The sequence below is a fragment of the Phyllostomus hastatus genome, unplaced genomic scaffold (assembly GCF_019186645.2).
Source record: "Phyllostomus hastatus isolate PE091 unplaced genomic scaffold, TTU_PhHast_1.1 phas_contig_17, whole genome shotgun sequence".
Lineage (NCBI taxonomy): Eukaryota > Metazoa > Chordata > Mammalia > Chiroptera > Phyllostomidae > Phyllostomus > Phyllostomus hastatus.
Window position 1 is genome coordinate 39,144,082 of NW_025333664.1, and position 16,727 is coordinate 39,160,808.

Here is a 16,727-nt window from a genome sequence, read left to right on the forward strand (position 1 = left end):
TGAAATCAAGGTGTTGGCTGAGGCTGTAATCTCATCTAAGTCCTCTTCCAAGATAACTGGTTATTGCTAGAATTCTTTCCCTCATGGTTGTGGGACTGAAGTCTCCAACATCCATGGACCACTCTTAGCAACTAGAAGCCACTTTTAGCTTTTTCCATGTAGCTAGCTGCCAGAGGCAATTCACAACATGAATGGCTTTCTTCCAGGGCAGTAGGGACATATCTCTCTGACTTCTACTCTCTCCCCAGTATAATATGATAGAGTCTTATTTAATCTAACCTAATTAAGAGACTAAGATAGTCCTTGGCCATGTGACTTAGTTGGTTGGAGCATTGTTGCACCAAAAGTTTGCAGTTTTGATCCTGGTCAGGGCAGATTTTGAGGTTGCAGGTTGATCCCCGGTGATGGTGCATATGGCAGACAACCTATTGATGTTTCTGTCTCACATCAACATTTCTCTCTCTCCCCTCCCTTCCTCTCTCCTTAAAATTAATAAGCATATACTCAGGCGAGGATAAAAAAAAAGAAATTAGGATAACCCATCATGTTCATACTGAAGGAGAGGGGATTATACAACATATGCAAACAATGGAGTAGGAAACTTGGGTCCATTTTAGAATTCTGCCTATCACAGTTGGCACACCATCAGTGTTTGAAACAGTGCTTAATATATACTTGTTGGTTGGTTGCAAAGTTGGCTTTTTCATCCCAGAACTGGCTTTCTGGTCAGTACTATTGCTCCCTTGCTGCTGGAATTGGTACAGTTCATCTCCTCAGCTCTCCAGCTCAGAGAGAGGGAACTATGGACAGAGTAAGAGGTTCTTCTCATATTTCTGAAAAGTTTGGGCAGGTCCAAAAAAATAATTATAAAAACAACAGCCACTAAAATTTATCAAGAGTTAAATGGTTTGTTGAGTACTTTGCTGAGTGATTAGCATATGTGAACTAATTGAATCCTCATAATAAATCTGTGCAGTGGGTACTATCATTATCACCATTTTGCAGATGAAAAAAGCAAACATAGAGAAACCAATAATTTTTCCAAGTTTACACAACTAGCAAGTAGCAGAGGGCCAGGTTTTTGTAAATTATATTTTATTGATTATGCTATTACAGCCATCCCAATTTTTTCCCTTTGTCCCCCTCTATTCAGCAACCTCCTACCTCCTCAGGCAATCACCATACATTGGCCATGTCTATGGGTCATGCTTATGTTCTTTGGCTACTTATTTCCTACATTGTACTTTACATCCCCATGACTATTTTGTAACTACCAGTTTGTACTTCTTAATCCCTTCACCTTCTTAACCCATCCCTCTGTCCCCCCACCCATCTGACAATCATCAAACCATTCTCTGTATTTATAATTCTGTTTCCATTCTGCTTGTTTGTATATTTTGTTTTTTAGATTCCATTGTTAATAGATATGTATTTATCACCATTTTATTGTTCATATTTATGATCTTCAAGAAGTCCCTTTAATATTTCATACAATAGTGGTTTGGTGGTGATGAACTACTTAGTTTTTTCTTGTCTGGGAATCTCTTCATCTGTCCTTAAATTCTAAATGATAGCTTTGCTGGGTAGAGTAAACTTGGTTGTAGATCCTTGCTTTTCATCACTTTCAATGTTTCTTGTCAACCCCTTCTAGCCTGCAAAGTTTCTTTTAAGAAATCAGTTGACAGCCATGGAGGCTCCCTTGTAGGTAGATATCTGCTTTTCTCTTACTGTTTTTAAGATTCTCTCTTTGTATTTAATCTTTGGAATTTTAATTATGATGTGTCTTGATATGGGCCTCTTTGCAACCATCTTGTTTGGGACTCTCTGTGCTTCTTGTAGTTGTATGTTTATTTCCTTCACCAAGTTAGGGAAGTTTTCTTTCATTATATTTTCAAATAGGGCTCCAATTTCTTGTTTTTTCTCTTCTCCTTCTTTCACTGCTCCCAACTCTGATGAGAATGTTGGAATGCTTGAAGTTGTTCCAAAGGCTCCTTTCCCTATCCTCATTTTTTAAATATTATTTTTTCTTCTGGCTGTTCTGATTGGTTGCTTTTGCTTCCTTATATTCCAAATTGCTGATATGATTCTTCCCCTTACCTGCTCTATTGTTGATTCTCTGTAAATTGTTCTTTATTTTAATTAGTGTATCTGTTATTTCTGACTGGATCTTTTTTAAATTTCACTAAATTCCTTGAGCATCCTTATAACCAGTGTTTTGAACTCTGCACCTAGTAGAGTGCTTGTCTCCATTTTGTTTAGTTCTTTTTCTGGAGTTTTGTTCTGATCTTTTATGTTTCTTTGTTTCCTCACTTTGCCATCTGACCTGTGTTTGTTTCTATGTATCAGGTAGAGCTGGTACATCTCCCAGGCTTGGTAGAGTGGCCCAATGTAGTAAGTGTCCTGTAGGGTCCAGTGGCACAGCCTCCCCTATTACCCAAGCTGGGTACTTGAGGTGCACCCACTATGTGGGATGGGTATACCCCCTTGTTGTAGTTGAGCCTTGATTGCTATTGGCACATTCAAGATAAACTACCACCTGTGTTCTGTCTGGGGTCACAAAGCATAATTTACAAATCTATCTCCAGATGGCTATTACTTATGCTAGGTTTGGAGGGACCTAGGCCAGACCAAGCTGTGAACCAAGGTTGGATGCTGCTGGTGCCAGGCCTGGGACCACTTAGCAAGAGGTACATGGCTCACTGAAGCCAAATGCTGCTTGTTGTTTAAGAGAACTTAGGAAACTCTGAAGCATGGGCCATGACAAGCCTTTCGTTTGGAACAGCCACTGGAAATAGCTTGGGTCGTCCTGAAACTGGGTGGGGTGGAGCCTCAGGGAATCACAAGGGTGGAGCTTCAGATAAGGTACCTTTACGTCAGCTCTGTGGCTTTGTCAGGGGAGGGATCAGAAAAGGAATAGTGACCTCTGGGAGGAAGCTGCCTCCCAGCTCTCAGCCTGATGCCAGGCAATTCAGTTCCTCTCTGTATGTCTCTGGTGCCTTTCAATCTGTTGCCTCCATCCTGGAGCTCAGGAGTAGTAAGCCTGAGTAAGTCTGTGCATGGGCCCTTTAAGAGGAACTGTCAGGGAATCCAGCAGTTTCTGTTTTCCACAGCCTCAATCCCCACTGGTTTTTACAGCCATAAGTTATGGAGACTTATCTTTCTGGCACTGGAACCCTGGGTTGGGTGATCTGGTATGGGGCTGAGACTCCTCATTCCTAAGATGTCCCTCCCAATTTTTGTCTGCCATGCATGGGTGTGGGACCAGCCTGTTGTGTCTCTGCCCTTCCTACCAATCTTGATGTAGTTTCTTCTTTAATTCTGTAGTTGTAGGACTTCCAGTCTGCTTTATTTCTGACAGTACTGAATGACTGTTGTTATACAGTTTAATTGTGATTTTGATGTGGTTATATGAGAAGGTGAGCTATGGTACCTATGCCACCAACTAGATAGTCAGGTTTTAAACCCAGGCAGTCTGGAGTCAATGCCTGTATGTACACATGAATCACCTGGAAAACTTGTTAAAATGAAAATTCTAATTCAGAAGGTTTCATATGGGGCCTGAGATGCTGCATTTCTAACCAACTCTAGGTGATGCTGGTCCATGGATCACACTTTGAGTAGCAAGGATATAAATAGTTATTCTGTGTGGTTTCAGCAACATTGTTGAGCATGTCAAACCCTAATGTAAGTGTGGGAGTAGAAAGTGTAAATGCAAAACCTATACAGATATCTTCAAATTCTTCACATGGGAAGATTTAGGGGTAAAGTTTGGGGACTAATCTTTAAGTATGTAAGTAGTCATGAGAAGAATTTTTAGGATCTTAGTCTTACTAAACTTAGTCAGTGTGGATGAGCTGGATTAGAAAGGCAGTAGGCTGAGTGGAGATCAGAAGGAACAGTGATTCCCCAGAAGAAATACACTTTTCAGTTTATTTACTTTGGCTTGCTTCAGGGAAGTAGGTAGAAGATAGAACTTAGGTAGCTGTCTCTCATCCATCTGATCACCTACTATCAGGTTGCTTAACTGGTGTCCCTGCCTCTCTCTCTCACCTATGCTTGGAGATTCTCCTTCCTGTTATTCTTTCCCCTGCCACTGGTTCTGTTTTGATGCTCATCACCTCCTGTCTGGACCTTTGCAATGATCTTATTTGAGTCTTGTTTCTGAATCTTCTGTCTGTGGTTGATTGCATCATTGGTCCCAATTCTTCATTCTTCTGTATTAGAATCACTTATCCATCCTTTGCAATGGACTCGTGGTAGATGGCCCCTGATGTTGGGCTTGGTCACATGTCTTACTTTCATCATCAGGATGTTCACAAGTGTGATATAAGCAGAAGCTTGAAATGTGCTTGTGCAGTTGGGCTTGTCTTCTTGTACTTCTGCTATCACCACGTGAAGAAAATGCTCTGGATAGCTTCTGATCTAAGGAGAATTAGATACATGGAACAGACATGGACTCCATTTATAGTTTGGAACCAAGCTCAGCCAGTCCCAGCCAAGGTCAGTCATACTTAGCCAAAATGCAGGTGCAAGAGTGAGAAATAAATGTTTTTTTGTTGTATGCCACTATGCTTTTGGAGTATTTGTTACTTGGCAAAATCTATTCTTTCTGCTGCCAAAGTCTCCATTGTGAAGCATAGATCTATCTTGTTATTGGTGTAGGATATCTGATTTTTCCTGCAAGATAAAATTCCAAACATTTATCCTTAGATGCAGGCTGTGCCTTGCTCAACCTCAAATGCTCATTCCCATCTCACTCCACCATAACTGTGACTCATTTGTCATCCAGAATACTTGAAGGTGTGTGGCATACTTTGGACTTTGGCTCCTTCATACTTTTGTCTTTCTTTTCCTTCTGCCTGCATTCTCATCCCATACTGGCTTTATCTTGTCCTACTTATTGTTCAAGGCCAACTCAAATCCTACCACCCTGTGGGGTCTTTCTTTACTCTTCCAGAAGCAGCCTATTGGTGACCCCATGGCACTTCATAGATAATGCTGTCAGAGCACTCATTTCATGGCATTGTGACAGATTTTGTGTGTGACCTGGTCTAGGATGATAGCTTTAGGGAAGTCACTCTATTCTATTCATGCTTATGTCCCTTCTATCTATGCCTAACTCCTTTCTTAGCACATGGTAGATGCTCAAAACAGATGTAATGAGTAAATTTTAATGGGCCTCATTTATCAGTCTGCCCTTCTAGGCAGTGTGATAAGTTTGTGGAGAGCAGATTCATTCTGAGGTCTCATGCAACCAGCATTCCTGTGGTTCTCAGAGTAACTCTGCCAGGGAAGGAGTTATACTTGGCAGAATTTGTGTTAAAGGCTCTGTCTGCTCTGTTCCAAGACAGATGGGAAGGCAATATAGTACTATAGCTGGAGCATGGAACTTAGAGTCAAGAGAGTTAACTTGAAGCCATGGCCCTATCACCAACTAATTCCTTATGTCTTTGAGTTTAAGGTTCTTTGTGTAGTGAAGCTCTTGGATTGGAGAATCTCTCTAGGCCCTCCAGTCTCTGATGTACAAGTGTTGCATTGGAAGCAAAGGGTCCCTCCAGAACTCCCCGGAACCCCAGGAGACATGAAGTGCTATGAAGGATGGGTCAACTGGATTATGGGAACCAGCTCATTACCATGGGAGGGAACTTGGTTCTTACCAACTTCCCCTGTGCATGTATTCTGGTTATCTACTTGTTGGATAAAAATGTCACCAAAGTTGGTGGCTTAAAACAATAATTTATTATTATTTCTCATGCTTTTATGAAGTGGCTAGGCTTATCTGGGCAGGTTTTGCTCTTGCGCAGTTGCAGTCAGATGTGGCTGGAATAAAGTTATATGAGGGCTTGATTGGGCCAGGTGTCCAAGATGCCACATCCACGTGGCTGGCAGTTGACACTGGCTATGAGCTGGGGCTGTCCCTGGAGAACTTGTATGTGGCATCTCCATGTGGCTTGGGCCTCACACAATATGCTGGTTGGGTTCTGAGTGGGAACATCCCAAGGGTGAATGTTCCTACTGAGAGTCCCAGGAAGAAGCTGTAAGGTTTCTCATGACCTAGGCTCAGAATTCTGAGAATGTCATTTCTTGCCAATTTCTTTTGGATAGGCAAGTCACTAAGGCCAGCTCAGATTTAAGTGGCTGAGCACAATCACCACTTCCCCATGGGAGGAATTTGCAGCCATCTTCAATTCAGCCTAGGAATGTGTTGAGAAGTATCTTGGGATTAGGAAATCTTTTAAGACTGAAAAAGCCCAGGTGAATTCAGGTGAACATTTTGGGATGTCTTAGGAGCTATCCCAAAGACTGGGAAGGGGAGATTTCAGATTTCATCCCATCTTTAATCAGAGCATCTGTTTGAGGTTCAGATTCAGATAATTTTTTTTTTTAAAAAGCATTCCATGGCTTTTATAGGTAAATCATGACTTGAGTGTGGTGTGGGTCCTATGTCTTAGGAAAAAAAAATATGCTGAATGAGTTATTTCTGGGGACTTCTAGGCCAGACTAGGTATCTATAAGAGAGAGGCAGAGATGCAAGCCTTATAGAAGGAGGTGCTTTCTAAGACTGGGGCTTCTCATGAAGAACCCTTCTGTCCCCATAGAAAAACACTTTGGACCATTGTTAAATGTCTCACTGGTCCCTATGTCTCTTCATGTCTATTGTTAAAACTAAGTACCAAATGGAGACCAGACTTGAGAATTCCCCTAGTAGATAAAACCATTTAAACCACATAAGTAAACTAGATCTTATTTATTTCACGAACATAAACAAAACTTAGGCTATTTCTTATAAATGCCTTCAATAATCATTAAAAAACTTGTCCTCTTCCTAAAAATGGTATGAGACAATCACTTTTAACCAATTCTGTTGCATCTAGAGACCCATATTTTAATAACTAATTATTGTAAAGGTTAACAATTTCCTCATTTTCACTTTATAAGCCATCCCATAACATTATACATCATGCTCCTAAGTTTCATGTCAATTTTAAATTTAAAGCTCCCAGTTTACAAACTGCTCTCATATACCTAATAAACTTGTACTAAATAATATTTATTGATCCTGTGGTTTTAATTTTGTTGTTTCTGGATTTTCAACACTGTTAACGTAGTTTTACACTTCTAAGCTGGGTCCACAGGGGTGCCCTGTAGTACTTGTCATACTTCTATCCCCTGGTGTATCATGAGCTTTGACAGGAGATAGTCACTGAAAGTCCTTTTTGAAAAAGCCCAAGAGCATCATCTTCCTGCGCTGTGAGTTGTCATTTGCCCCATGAGACCAAAATTTCATTGAGGATAGGAACTTTGTTTTCTCCATCTCTATATCCCACCAATGCCTGTTTGCACATAAGGGGCTCTCAATGAGGTTTAGATCTAGGTTGGAGGAATTGAAAGCTCCAAACTATCCTACTGATGATTTCCCTGGGAGTCTCAGAGGAATTTAGGGCCACCAAATTTCAGTGCTTTGAAGACGTTTTGTTCATAAAATGAAGACAGCTGTCTTTTCTCCTTTGATGGATTGGTGGCCAGGCTATGGGGGAGAGAGGTGACTCATCATAAGGGTCAGTGTAGACCAGGAGGGGAGGAGATCTTGGCTGGCCATGCTGCTAGGGGAATTACTCCAAGGCTGGGCTTGTCATGCTCCTTGCTGCTTTTAGTCATAGGGTCATTAGGTTCTGTATCATGTGGCCCTGACTCTCAACTCTTAGAAACATGGAAAGATAGATTAAAGGTTATACAGGTCTAAAATCTGCCATAAACCTGTCACAATTTGATTTCCATTTTTACGCACTGCACTGTGTATGTTTATTTGTATGTGTCTGATGGAGGCTACAGAATTAGATAATATGAGGACAGTTGGCTGCTCAACCACATGTTTTTAGCTCCTCTGGGTGTTAATGTTGTTGGGAAAAATGCAGAAGCATAACTCATCCCTTGTGAGGGCAGCATTCACCTTGCCACTTTCCTCTCCCTGGAATTAGAAGTTGGTTCATCTCCTTAAAATTACCAAGTTGAATGGTTCTTCCTGGTGTGTTTAGCTGTTCTCTGGTGGGACTCATGACAACAGGAGTGGATCTTTCTGAACAGATAAACCCAGACAGTACTAAGGTCCTGAACCTTGAATAATGGAATCTGTCTTGGTTTGAGTCTCCCCTTAAAAGTAGAGTCTGAGACCAGGGTATGGTGCAGCTAGTTTTCTGGGAGGTGATCCTATGAAGCAGGATGGAAGAGCAAAAAGGATGAGATAAGGGAGGAGAAAGAATCAAAATGAAAGAGTGTTACTGTGAGTAGCAGGGCTCAGTTTTTAAGACCTCTCAGAAGCATAGAGAATGCCCCTCCAAAAGGATGAAAAGCTGGGCACTTAGCCACTAGTCCTCATTCCCTCTTTGCTTACCTCTCATCCTGGCTGCTCTTGTGCTGGAGTTAGAGGTCTTGCATTGTTATAGAAGGAAGAAAGTGGAAACACAGGTGGGGTGTGCTTGAGATGGGAAGCTGTCAATGAGAGGTGAGCTTGTGCTTTTAAGGAACTGTCCATGAAGCAGGCTATAACCACAGGTGGACTGAGCAGACATGATGTAGGTCATCTACTTTCAGTGGGGACAACATCTGATGATGTCTTGAACCATAAAGAGTAATGGGCCCTTAGAACTCAATTACAAGAAATAGGAGCAATGGGTTAGATAGGGGCTTGACTGAGTCTGTAAAGTTTATAATAGACTTGTTATTAGTTAGAAGACCCACCACTATTTTCTACTCCTGGCCCTACTTCTACCACCTTAAGGTTCTCATCTGAGATAAAAAAAATTCTATTAAAAATACATACTTCATATTTACCATCAGATTTATCATTTTCACTCTTTATTTCCCTAAGTAAATAAAAATATTTGAAATATTTAAAGATATAATTGCCAATAACTATTTAAAATTAATAAGAAGACAGTAAGCAAGAGGATCAGTATACCCAGATCAGCATAAATATAAAACATACACACACACTTCACAAAGTGCTAACATCCAAAGATAAAAATTTGAAGGCAGCCAGAAGAAAAAGAAATATTACATAAAGTAGAATAAAATTAAAGTATTTCTTCTGTTTCCTTCTTTCCTTCTTTTCTCTTCTTGGTACTTCAATTACATGTATAATAGACTGTCCCACAGCTTTTATAAGTTTGTTCTATTTTTTCACTTTTTTTCTTTTTGGGTTTCAGTATGTATAGCTTTTATTGGTTTATCTTCAAGTTTATTGATTCCTTACTCAGCTATGTCCAGCCTGTCTAGAAGCCCAGAGAAAGAATTAAAAATTGCATTTTGTATTTCTAGCATTTCTATTTGACTCTTATATTTGACTCTCTGCTGAAATTCTCTGTCTGTTGGTTCATGTTACTATTAGATTTATTATATCTATATTCAATTTTTCCATCATATTTTTAACATAGCAATTGTAGTTATTTTAATGTTTATGTCTTGACAGTTCCAACATCTGAGTCACCTTTGTCTGGTTCTGTTGGTTGTTTTATCTGTCTAAAGTGGGTTGTTATTTCTTGTGTATCCCCAAATTTTTAATTGCATGCCAGACATCTGTTGCAGGAAACAGTAGAGACCAAAGTAAAGAGTATTTCCACCCAAAAAAGGGCGTGCCTTTACTGTCAGGCCATTAACATGGGTGGTTGAGGCCATCTACTTAGGAATCAAGCTGAGTTTTGATTGCGTTTCTTTTATCATTTCCTTCGGTACATCACAGACTTCAGATTCCTTTATCAGTGGGCTGCTGTTATCTTGTTCTTAGTGTGAGAAATAGAGTTCCTGGGAGGTTGTCTCAGTGTTTCTGTTTCATACTCAGCTTTCAGCTGTACCTGTGTGGTCAGTCTCTCCACCATTTTGACATTTCTCAATAATGGACTTCCTTGCTTGTTACTTGGTACTCATTATGAGGACTGGGGATAGAGAATGTCTCACTTTTCTTGGTCTAGCTTCAGGCTTAGACAGGGGCTGTACACCTAAGTTTCAGGGATAAGAGTGCACCAGTATCTTCTTCCCTCACCCTCACCATGGAAAACAAACTCTGTGGAATTTATCTGTTTTAGATCTTGTTTGGGAAGACATTTTCTGCCACTTCCCCAGTGGTAGCAAACCTCTGCTTTGTGTTGGTGCAGGATTCTGGGCTCATTTTCTTCCCCTACTCTAGGAACTTAAGGCTGTGGCTTCATCTGAAGGAGGGCTGTCCTGCCCACACTGCAATGATAGCAGATTACCACCTGCACACCTGCATTACCCTAGGGCACTCATTCCAGTCTCCTCCCTTGCAACAGTTCTTCCCATGGGCTCCTGGTGAAGGCATGAATGGCAAAGAATTTGTGAGATTTGTGAATGACTGTAAACTCCATTTGCATCTGGGACTCCCAGTAATTCTAAATTAATACATTGGGCCATATGCAACTTTTTAGAATTTGTTAACATTTTAGCTCATTTCTTCTTACCTACTTTTGTGGTGGCCTCCTCTGCAGGCCATTGTACTCTGACAAAGGTGAAACAGTGTGTGTGTCCCATCATCTCTCTTGAGCAAGGCTTTCATCTTTTGGAATTTAGCTTATTTGGTTGCCTTGCGGCCTTAACTTTTTGATGGACTTAAAAAAGTCATGTCTTTATAGATTTCCTGGGTTTTCCTCATTGTTGGGGCAAGCAGTATTCTCCTGTGGATTTTGACATCTTTTGTGAAAGTGGGACAACTATTATTTAGGTTAGGACAACTATTATTAGGACAACTGGGTCAGGCCTTGTTTGTTGACTTTGCACATGACTCATATCTTTTGATCAGTCCCCTGAGATGGACAACTTTTTGGCCACCTTTTTGATTTGTGGGAAAAAAACACAACCTGAACTTCTCTCTCTACTTTAAGCACCACAGTCTTTGGGATGGTGAGACCCCATCCAGTTCTGCACCCAACATTTTGAGATAGGACCCCACCTAGCCCTGTCCCTGATCCTGGGAGAGGACAGTGGGAACATATGTTTTGCAGTCTAGAGGCAGTATGGTAAAGTAGGAGGACATCAGATATGTTGTCCAACTGCAAACTCTATGAGAATGTTGACCAGATATCCCTTCATGTGGGTCTGATTCACACTCTTCAGATGTATGAGTTTAACACAGTCAACTCAACTCTGAGTCTTAGTTTTCTTCTCTATAAAATTAGAGGTTGGGCTAAATCCTCTTAGAATGGATAACCTCCAGACCATGGTGAGCTAATGATTCCTGGGGCTTTGGAGTCTATATGCATTTTGTCACTCAACAGGTAACTCCTATCTTGTGGGGTTATGAGAAATGTTCTGGGTTAAAATCAGTGCTCCTATTTGGGAAGAAGAAAAACACTGCTAAGCTTCTGTGGTTTTCAAACAGTGTTTCTATCTCTATTCACCACCATTTCATCCAGGATGGTTCAGACTTTGCATAGCTTATTTCTTGGTTCTCCCCTCAAGTGTCTTTTTAAAGGAGAAGTTTTGTGGAAAAAAAAATTGAATCCATTCAGAAATCAGATCAGTGGTTGCCTGGAGGCAGGGATTGGGGAAGGAGATGAGAGCTTTTGGGGACAATGAAACTGTTTTGTGTTATGATTGTGGTATTTGTTATATGAGTGTGTTGTGTGTATTTAGTGAAACTTATTGAATTGTGTATTAGAATGGGTGGAATGTTTGTATATAAATTGTACTTCAAAAAATTGATTTAAAAATTGAAAGCCTCTGTTTCAGATTAGTGTTTCTCAAATGTTTAAATATCCATGCTCCTCCTGATTAGACTAAAAAACCTTACACTATTCTATAGTTAATTACAATTTCAAAATAAATTAATTACAGTGGGAAAGAGTAAACCAAGACAATGGTAATTTTAAAATATGCTCCATTAATTTGGAGATAAGACTAATAAAGTAAGTACCTGGTTTCCAACTACTCAGAATTTGTATTTGCATTTTATATTTTTCACTCCATTGTTCATGTATTTGTGAGTAAGAACAAAGTATACTGAAGCACTGGAGTTCCCCTGGCCATCACCATTTCATCCAAGTCACACTTCTGACATCCTTTCTGGCCTTCCCTCCCTTTCTTCTGGAAGGCAATACTACCAAGTTTTGTGTACAGTCTTCTACCGCATTTCTGACATTTTCACACATACATATGTATAAGAACAATATATAGAATTGTTTTGAACTTTTATTAGTAAATTTATACAATTGGTTTCAGACTATATTGATCATTCTGTAAGTCGCTTTTTTTAATCAACATTATATTTTTGAGATTTCATATTGATATGTATCTAGGTCTAGGTAATTTTTCTTACTGTTGTGCAGATTTCCATCATACTAATATACCACAATTTAGTTTTTAATTTCCCTTTTTTGGTTATCATTAAGAACAATGTGGTCATGATCTTTTTACATGCAGAGGATTTCTCTAGGTTATACCTACACCTGGAATTCATTGATCGTGGGTTAGAACATGCTTTTTCAACTATACAGTTGAAAGTATAGTTGGCGGTCCCAGCTTCCCTCTGAAGATTCTGATAGTTGCATTTTCCCTTCTATTACTTTGGCTCTATTGGCAGTCACTGTTTAAGAACAGGGGTTGGCAAATCTTTTCTTAAAGGGTCACAGAGTAAATATGACCAAGAGGCAAAATTGAGAATATTATGTTGCTATTTAAATGGTTGTTATGTCGGTAATTAAATGGTTATGACCATTTTTAGCTCTTAGGCTGTGGAAAAGCAGTGGCTGGGTGGATTTGGCTTATGTACTGTAGTTTACCAACCTTGTTCTACACACTTCCAGTTCTAGTTAATCTTCTAGTTCTAGTATGAATTTACTAATTAATAGATAAATTAATACATGTGCACACACACAGAGTATAAGTTAGAGGGTTGGCACATGTACACTTTTGATCGAGGAAATCCCCAGAGTAAATGGTGCCCAATTCCTGCCAAGTTGCTGCCCTTGGTTTTTAGGAACAGAGGCTCAAAAGTGCCTCCATTTTTAACCCCAAGGTATCTCATGCTCCTGGGCCTCTCAGCTGATGGAGTTCCCCTCTATCACTGAGGCAGCACACAGCAGTGATGTTTCTGTCTCTGTGGTGTTTGCAGTGGCAGCAACACAAGGGCCTGTGTTCTATATACCCCATGGCTCTCTTTCAAGGAATGTGATATGTGTGTTGGGCAGGATCTCTCCAGTGATCTCAAGGAAAAAAATGTGGTGAGGTATTTGGAGGAGAGCCTCAAAAATAGGCGGAGTCTTGAAAAACACAGACATTAGCAAGCATCAAATGGATTGACTTCATTTTTCTAAAGGTGGGGTGGGGATAGGATATAGGCAAGGTTGATGTGGGAGAATAATCAAACCCATGTTATTTTCTAAGACAACTAGAGAAGGCAGGATTAATGGTATAGACTGCAATAAAAAATGCTCGGGTTAAAGCAGTTTTTCATAAAACATTATTCCTAGGCAGAATTTGGCACGGCCATTTCCGGTCCTTCCAATAGGACTGCATTCAGATTCACTGTGACAATTGACGTCAATCTACTTACTATTTCTGGGCAAGGCATCTCTATGATCTCTTCCTCCAGTGACGTTAGGAGGCAGTTGCCTTGGAGGACTTTGTAAGGTTCATTATAGGTATGAGGGCAGCCATTTGTGGGAGGACACTCTGGGGAGGGGCAAAGAGGGAATGGGTGTGTGCCTGCTCATGGATTGGAGTGGGGTGAATAGAAATACCGTCCCTTTTCAAAGTGTCAAATTCAGATAGAAAACACTCTTCCAAATCTCAGGGCCTCTAACATTCTGTTAATTCTGACAAATGTGGATCCACCCAATGCCACATTTAGGTGTCCCACTAGCCTCACTGCCTCTTGTGGTCCACCTCTGCAGATTATGAGAGCCCATCTTATATTCTCCTCCAGTAAGCACATTCTCCATTCCTGTCCCAGCCCCACTGGTTTGAAGGCTCAGAGAAGCATAACAGCAAAAAAAAAAAAAAAGTTCTTCAGGACCCCATGAAGAGATGAGCTGGAATTGTTAGAAGCTCCTGGCTTTCTTCCAGAACTTTCTACCTATGCCATCTGTCCTTATAGCAATGACCGTACAGGGCTTATAGGTAGCTGGCAGGGTTGGGAATCAAATGTAGGTTTCCAGTCAGTGGTTGTATAGTCTGTTGACTCACGTATTCTGCCCTTTACCTAGAGCAAACAGCTCAGTGATGAACCTATGATCCCTGGAGCTTAAATTTGCTCCCACCTACACAGAGTGTCTAAACCCCACAGAGGGTTAGACTGTACCTTGGCAGAAGTCTTCTAAATGGTTCTATAGATAATGGAGTATACCCCTGCAGAGTTGGAGTGATGCAGACAGAGGAACTGAGAGGTAGGGTTCTGTGAGAAAATAAAGCTCCTTAGTGAACTGACCACTCACGAGTTTAAATATTTAAATTGTAGTTTCATTAAATATCATCAGGCTTCTGCATTAATTCCCAGCTGTATAACATGGAGTTCATTGGAGAACATTTTATCCCTTATGGTCTTTGTAGATGCTGCTGCTTGAGTCAGACAAAAACATCTCCCTCCTACTCTTCTCCAGGAGAATACTTAGTCATAGCACTTGGATGTCACTCTTAGTGCCTTCCTACGCTCCTGCAGCCCTTGACACCCCAATCAGGATTTGTCACAGTGGGTTGTAATTGCTTATGCACTTATCTGAATCCTTCACAAGACCAGAAATAGCTTCTTTATTGCTGTACTCATAGCCTAGCACTATACCTGGGACCAGGCTAAATGGAGCCAAAATGGCCTCTAAAATGGCAAAAAGCACACAGATTCAAAGAGAAGATTACCCTTCCTCCTGGCCCTGGACAGTCAAAGTGAGGAAAGCTAGAGTAGCTCTCAATCCAGGTGGTATATTAACAACATAGTGAAGACAGAAGGAGGTCAGAACTAAGGGCTGGAGGACCAGGCCTTGGGAGAGTCCACAATGGCTAGAGCTCCAGAGGCTGACTGAGACCTGTGCCAGGGGGCCCAGACTCATTCCCTGGCTGTTGGCAGAGGTGGAAGTGGGCAGGCAATGGGCCAGGAAGTGGGCAGGAAGTGGGCAGGCAATGGGCCAAAGACTCTGCACTGGGGCATGTGTGGTCCAAAGCTGGTTCTAAAGGTCCACCCCAAGGGTGTTCAGCCTGCAGGACAGGGCCAGGGCTGATAACAAGCTCAGGAGTGGCTCCGGCATGGAAGTTCTGACAGCTCAGGCATGTGAGGCAAACTAGGAAGTGCAGGACACCAGGCAAATTCAACAGCTAGCAAGGTTTATCCAGGGCTGGCAATGTGCCATGCAGGAGCCAGGCCTTGACATGGGGCTCAGGATCCAAGTGGAGCTTGAGAGAAAAATATAACATGGCTTTTGTTAGACTGGGTCCTCCCCAGAACAGACCCTGAGGCAAAGATTCCAGGGTGAGTGGTTTATTTGGAAGATGAGGGAAATAATGACAGCAGAATAGGGAGGGGAGACAGGAAAGGAAAAGCAGCTGATCAGGTGTGTTAAAAAATTAGTTTCCTCCATGGGCACCTGGAGCTCTGTCTTTCTGGGGGGCTCTGGGAACCTGCATAAAGCATGTCCAGATCCATCTGCATGAGGAGTAAAGGAGCTTGGGTATTTCCAATTTCCTCCAATTCCCATCTGTCATTGGTTGATTTCTTCTCCCTCATGGGTAGGGTAAAGTGACTTTAGCTCCAGAGCCCTCAGACGAAGAAGTGCAATGCTGGGAGTGGGACTTCAGGGATAGTGCACCCTGAACTGATGAGGATAGAGGGAGGGGAGGTACTGACAACTTCTGCTAAAGTCTTTAATGTGAAAGCTGATCCTTGAAGCATGAGACACCAGGTCAATTCTGAACAGTATACATGTGCCTATGAGTACACTTAAACTGGCTGTTGACACACTCTCTTGCCCCTTGACCTGGGTGTGGCTGATCTGAAGAAAAATCAGTCCCACTGGACTGATACCCTTGAGCAGAGAAGCCCAATCTTGATTTCTCTGCCTCCTCCTGTCTTCCAGGTCTGCTGTGGAGAGACCCTCAAGAGCTCTGGGTTGAACATAACTAAAATCAAGCTTGGGAGAGTCAGAGATGGGAGGGGACCAAGTGTTCACTTGAGGCCCCTGAGTCTACCATCAGTGACCAGTGTTCCCAGGTGAGATACTTGTCTCACCTGAGCTTCCTATGAGCAGCAGCAGCAGCAACAATGTCAGCTAATATCTATCTGCATTACATCCTCATTTGGTCACTGTTACCCTTGGAGATAAGTATTAGAAACATCCCCATTGTACATTTAAGGAAAATGTGAAAGTCTGATGATTCCATTTCTCTTGAGCCTCTATTGTTTGAAGTCATTTCCACATGGGACAGGTAAGTACCTGTTACTGTGAATGGAAAGCTTGTGCCAAATTCAGGGCTGGTAGTGCCAGGGTGAGCTCAGAGCAGGATCCTTGCACTTTGGAAAACAGGTGGCAAGACTGAAGATCCTATCATACAGTGTGAGGAAACACCTGATCCAAGGCCAGATAGCCAAGCCTAGAGCCCCACATCCACACTGCCCAAGGACTCTCAGACAAAAACTGCATTTATTCCTCCTTCACCTGCCTCTCCTACTCATAGAAGCAACTTGCTAAACTAAGTTTGCTTATGTAGCCCATTTTCTAGATATATTCCCA